This window comes from Pinus tabuliformis, chromosome 6, assembly GCF_031772625.1.
Source record: "Pinus tabuliformis cultivar Carrire ecotype Pingquan chromosome 6, CPIR1, whole genome shotgun sequence".
NCBI classification, from domain to species: domain Eukaryota; kingdom Viridiplantae; phylum Streptophyta; class Pinopsida; order Pinales; family Pinaceae; genus Pinus; species Pinus tabuliformis.
In genome coordinates this window covers 571,706,775-571,713,013 of record NC_142292.1, presented here as the reverse complement: position 1 = coordinate 571,713,013, position 6,239 = coordinate 571,706,775, and positions in this window count along the sequence as shown.

Here is a 6,239-nt window from a genome sequence, read left to right as displayed (position 1 = left end):
ACACATGGCGATTTAGGCCTGGTCGGTGCAGTGTGTGGATTTTCGCTAGACGATGCTTGGTTGCCACCTTTCGCTTTTGGCTCCTTCTTCTTCTTCTCTTTCTTCTTCTTTTCCTTCTTCTTCTGAGGTACTTGATTTTTGGCTTTACCAACCCCATCAAGCGAAGAGGAAGGAGGAGAGGAAGAATTGGAGGAAGTAGAAGGTTGGTGGGTAACTCTGGATTCATCTAGTTGCTGACTCGATTGTTCAGGAATTGCAGTGTTCTGAACGACAGAGGTTGAGAAGAGCCATACCGGCAAGCCGATTGTCAATCCTGGAAGCGACAATGTGGCCATATGGGGTGCACCAACATCTCCCCAAGAGGAGAAGGGATTAGGATTTCCTCCAAGGGGAATTCCTTGGTTGGTGGATTCCATTTTCTCAACATAAGATCAACGTAGGAAAGGGTGATGATTATTCCGTTTAAAATAAATTTTAGACGCTTTGACACAACTTGTTTTTTCAATTTTAAAGAGTCGAGAAAAAACAAAAGATGACTCTAGTCGCCTTCGATTTTTAATGAGCCTGAAGTGATAAGTGCTCATATGGACCTTTTCCGTTAAGGAGTCTGAAAAGGAACGAAAGGGACTACTCTGGAAATCTAGGTAGAGGGATTACCAAACCAATCGCAAAACTGCAGAATACTTTTTACGGTACAGCAGTCAATCTTCCCGAATGCTGTGTTCAGTGCATTGCGATCAATAGGGCGGCAGACACGGCTTCCTATGGATAAAGGATTAAACCTATTGTGGTCTCCCAAAATATACTCTATGGTACGTGGGAGCACAAGTCCGTACTGGCACTTATCGTCTCAAAGTGGAGGAATCACCCAACCATCAGTGAGAACAACAGTTACTAGGCTTTACGACGCCGGAATATGTCTCTAGCCTAGACTTCTAGATGTTGTGCGTTAGGTTCCAAAGCGTTGTTAGATTCATTAAATTTATTTTATATTTGATCTTGCTTAAGAAATTTTCCTTTCAGGTTCACCGCGAGATGTAGATGTATAATTCCTAAAATGCAATCTAAGATGATAAACAGTATTTTATCTTCTTTGTGCAATGAAAATCCTAGCTACTAAGGAAAGAGAGACAGTATTATTTCACAAAGAGCAAAGAGCACACACTATATGCACTGTCCTAAATCAAACCAATCAAACAGTCTAAATGCAAATGCACATGCATGTATTTGTTTTCAGCTCTCTTAGTATGTGAATGGTAAAAAGAAAGCTAATGCACAAATCTGAATTACTTTTCAAGCGACAATTACTAACAAGTTTCTTTTCAAAATAAAAAATGGAGACAATCACAACATTTTACGATTTGGAAATGAATACTTGCTTTCAACACTAGAAAAACTACAAATTCAGACCAAATACAATAGTAACAGAGTAATCGACTATCAATAGCAACCAATCTCTTTCCTATGACTGAAAACGACACTTGCGACACTTTCAAATCAAGGGACGACAATACAATTACGTTACTTTATGCAAAGGAGAACTGAAAATGACTCAACAAATACACAAAAACATTTACAGTTCTTTTGCACAATGGAGGCGGAATAACAACAAGCAAAAGGGGTTTCAAATAGAGATATACTGATTACAGGCAGCAAAATTCATGAATAAAACTGAAAAGAATGAATCACAGAAACCAAAACTGAACAATGCCTAGTTTGATCAGCGCACCTGTAACACAGTGAACTTGAAATGTAGTGCACCTACTACACTCGGGAAGTGTGCTGAATTTCAGATTCACAGAACAGAACCTGCGCTGGGCTAGAGACAAGACTTTGCTTGGGTTCCGGGTCACAGTTTGCAGTTTAGTTCATGGGTTTTGGCTGAGCAAATGGTAATCAGTAATGCAAATGGTAATGGTAGATCTAAGGAGGTTCTAAGAGCTACCACGAGGGAAATTAGAGAGTTTGTGAATCAGTTGTTTAAGTCATAAACAAATCCCAGAGATTGACTGAAGCAACATTTATCTACTTTGCATTTGCATAGAAAATGCAATTCGAAAGCTACCTGGCTCGACTTCAGGCTCCGTCTGTAAGTTTATAAAATAAACAACAAGGAAGATAAACAAACAACCTAATTCATCCCCAGCGGAGTCGCCATTTTGTTACAGGGAAAAGTGTCTACACAGAACTGCTTATCCCACTAAGGTGTGGTAGCTACCTTAGAAACAAAAAAAGTAAAGCTACTTTCATTTTTCCTTTATGAAATATAGATGAGAGAAGAACAAAGAAGACCAACCTCTGTCTTGCGCTAATCTCCTAGTTCGATTCCTCTCTCTCTTGATAGTCTTTCGCTACTTGCTCCCTTGTACGCCCAGCTTCACAGAGTACCTGTAGGATCACAGTAGCATAACACTATACAAGAACATGGATCTATAATCATAAACAATCTAGGATCAGATGTAAATTGACCATACAAATGCATAAAACATAAATGACACAAGAGTATGGGGGAAAACTTGAATAGCTTTTATTGATCAACAAGAAAGAGCCAAGGGAGTTACAACCAGTTGTTCTGACCCAGCATCATCCTCTCAGCAAGTAAGCCCTTCTTCACCTCATACAAAGCTTAGATCACCCAACACTATGATGTTGTCTCAAGAAACCAACAGTAATTCCTTACAAGATGCAAAATTCCAGCCTCTGGATCTCTGGGATGAGGGATCCATATATAAATATCTGTAAGGGAGATGAGTCAGCTTGTGATTTGATTAGTGTCTTCCCTCTGATAGTTCTTGTTTCCACTTGGAGATTGATGATCTCTTACTCATCCTTGGTCGAATTCAGAGAGGCAAGTGTCACAGGAGAAGTTTCTGGAAGATTCCATGCCTTTCCACCTCGCGGAATGACACTGCCATTTGTCACTTCTCGCCCATCGCACCCCATAGAAGGGCTTTTTGAAATGCAACGCACCCACAGAGTGTATTTAGGTGAGATGCAACACACTTTGCCTATGGAGCAGCTGAAATGATCTTGTTTTGACCAGTTTTGAGCGGTTTTTCATGGAGAACTTCTGGGAGAAGCTGTAATCAGTTGACCTTGTTCCTTTAGGGGTTAGAACAACACTTTTAGGGACTTAGGAGCCCTTGGTTTATGGACATTTCATGCTTGCGGTTGCAGTGCCCAAAAATGTCTATAACAAAGACCTTCCACTATGTGTGGCTCTTGCTGTCCATCATGCTGGTAACCTGGGAGATACCCGAAGACAGCCAATTTCCCTCGGTCATGCCGGACCTGTCTGAGGCTGCAAAGTACGCTTTTCTATGGGCGACTAAGGATCCCCAGTGGATCAAGGATAGCAATATCTTTTGGATCTTGATGGAGATGAATGTGCACATGGCCATCAACCGCAAGCCATGGTTATCGCCTATTGTCTTTGATAAATTGCAGTCATACGCGAAGTTTAAGGTCGATTTCCACCATGTATCCATATGGACGCGAGAGGGCCCTGAGTATAAGTGGAATGACTTGCCTTACTTAGTGATGGATGATGTGATTCAAGTGATTATTGACAGCTGGCTGGTAGAATCGTACATTTCCTCGGATTTAACGATGGTATCTAGCAACTGATCCGGATTTAAATAGGAACGTAACAAATTACAGATAGAACCATAAACACAGATATGTAGTGGAAATAACACTTCCTTTCATTAATATAAAACAATGAAATATGCTTACAAACAGTAATGGAAATAATCCAGCTAGGGCGATGGTAGCTTATCTCTGAGAAGAGATGTGGTGGCTACATGCCTCTGAACTGTTCTGAACTGTGTTACAATGAGGCTCGAAGGCCTATTTATTATTGAGAAACAATGGAAAACCCTTCACATCCCAAAACCTAACCCTAGAAGATGAAACGCCAAATTGTGGGCCCCGTTTTGGGGTGAGTTGGACAGCCAACTTCCCGGGGTTGCGAATTGGTCGTATTATCTCCGTTTGACGCACATGATAGCCCGTTGGAAAGATCTCTCCGAGGAATATGACGGAAAAGACGATTTTTATCAAAAAAATCGCTGGCTGTAGATTTCCCAAAAAACGTCGTTTAGGGCCTCAAAACGGCTCCAGAAGTTTGGGACCCGAAGAACTGCTAAAAATAGTAAACTGCGCTATAATTAAGGAAACTGAAAATGCTGAGAGGAACAATGGTGGGGGTCCATGTGGACTTGGCAGGTGGCCACCAATATCCACTTGGATCAACAAGGCAGTCACACAATGGAAGAAGGATGAAGCCAAGCTCAAGATGGAGCAGTTGGCTGGGAAAAGGAGGAAGGAGGCTAAGGGTAAGGCTAGGGAAGACTGTGCTACCACACAGGAGATAGGTGGATAGACAGGAGGAGAGGAGCGTGGCTTCGAAAAAGAGAAGTCGCCCTCCCCAGAAGAAGAGGAAGAAGAGGACGATCCAACAGAAAAGGGAGGAACGAACCCGCAGACACCTTCGTTCCATATCAAGCATCCAAGGGGACAAGAAAAAGTAGGGCCGCAGAAGAAGTCCAAGGCCAGTAAGACGTCCATGGACCCAATCACCGTAACAGAGAGGGATCTGAACGACATTGGGGATACAGTGCGGAATGCCACCGTGAAACTATTGCAACAGTTTGAGCAGCAACAACTGTAGGCATTGGGGGCCATTCAGGAAAATCTGTGAGAGTTGCAGATTCGGGCAACACAGACCGATGCGACATCCACCAGTTTGGCCATCGGTACTTCCGAAGCCGCCGAGATGATGCGTGCGAAGGACTCCCAAGCCATAGTGCTACTAGATGGGGCACTAATGACAGAGACCGAAGCTGATAGGCCCACTGTCAGTGCACTCAAGGGAGTAGGGCTGAACTTGGCAGCACTTCCTAGCGAGGTGCTCCACAACGCGCTTTGCAAGTGATCAGCGAGAAGATCATTAAAAATGCTCAAATGGTGATACATCGAGATTCTGCCATCACCACTACAAATGACATGACCAATAAGAACAAGCACATAGTCCAGGTCATGGAGGAAGCATGTTGAATGGTCCCAGAGTTGGCCATTCCTGCAGATGAGTCAGTAGATGTGTGGGTTCACAAACTCACTACGGGGGTGCGCGATGCCTACACAGAATTGGCAAAACTTCAATTGGAGATGAACCTCCAAATTATAGAATTGCAGTTGAGGACCCAGCCTTCGACTCCACCGAATTCAAGGAGCAGCGCGCAACTGCTATCACAGAGGCAATAGCAGTAGTAGAAAGTGCAGTGGCGGACTGCACAATGCTTTTTGAATAGACATTCGAAGTACTAACCAGCCTACAAGAAGACCCTACTGTGTAGAGGCTGGAAACAGAGGTGCGAGAGCTGCAATAGCGCTACAATGAGGTAAAAGGGATAGCGCATACTATTTCCCTTACACAGAGATGCATGAAGCTGCAGGAGGCCAAGGCATTGAAGGAGTAGGTAGATGCAACTCAGCACAAAGAGGCAGAGTTGAAGGTGCGCTTGAAGCCTTGGTTGGATGAGGCCTACTTAATCATGGCCTCCATTGAAGGCAAGTTGGCTAGTCTGCAGGAGATTTAGCATAAGCTGTAGCCTAACAGTGCAGGGCCAACAACAGAGCAGTTGGTCGAAGAAATAAAGCAGGTGACCGTGCAATACACCACCGAGGTAGAATTTGTACAAGTCGAGTTGGGGGGTCTTCGCGCCAAGATCTCCACATCCGGAGAGTGAATCAAGGGTGAGTCACCATGTTTGTGTTGGGGGCATGTTGGGAACGAGTTCCCCCAAGAGTCAGTTTTGGGGCTAAAAGCCCATGTTTTGGGGAAGAAGGCCCAAATTTTGTAATAAATATGTAAAGTCTCTGCATTTTGTGGTCGCGGAGTGCAAAGAGGTCAAAGGGTTGTCCTCCCTTGTTTTTTGAAGTATCATGTCAACTGTAAAGATCTACCCATGGTCCACGGACCATGGGATTGTATAAAAAGGGAGTCTTAAAAGAGTCTAAGAGAAAATAGTAAGAAGAGGAAGGATTTTTGGTAAGAAGTTCTAAGTGTTCCTGAGTCTTAGCATAGGTAGAGGCTCTGCAGCTGAGTGCGCATAGGCCTAGGATGGAAGTCCGCAGCTGAGTGCGCAGACCCCTGCAGCTGTGTGCGCAGGGTGGATAGATTCTATACTGAACTTGAGATATCAATAAAGAGAAGTATTCTGCAACCACTGTGTATT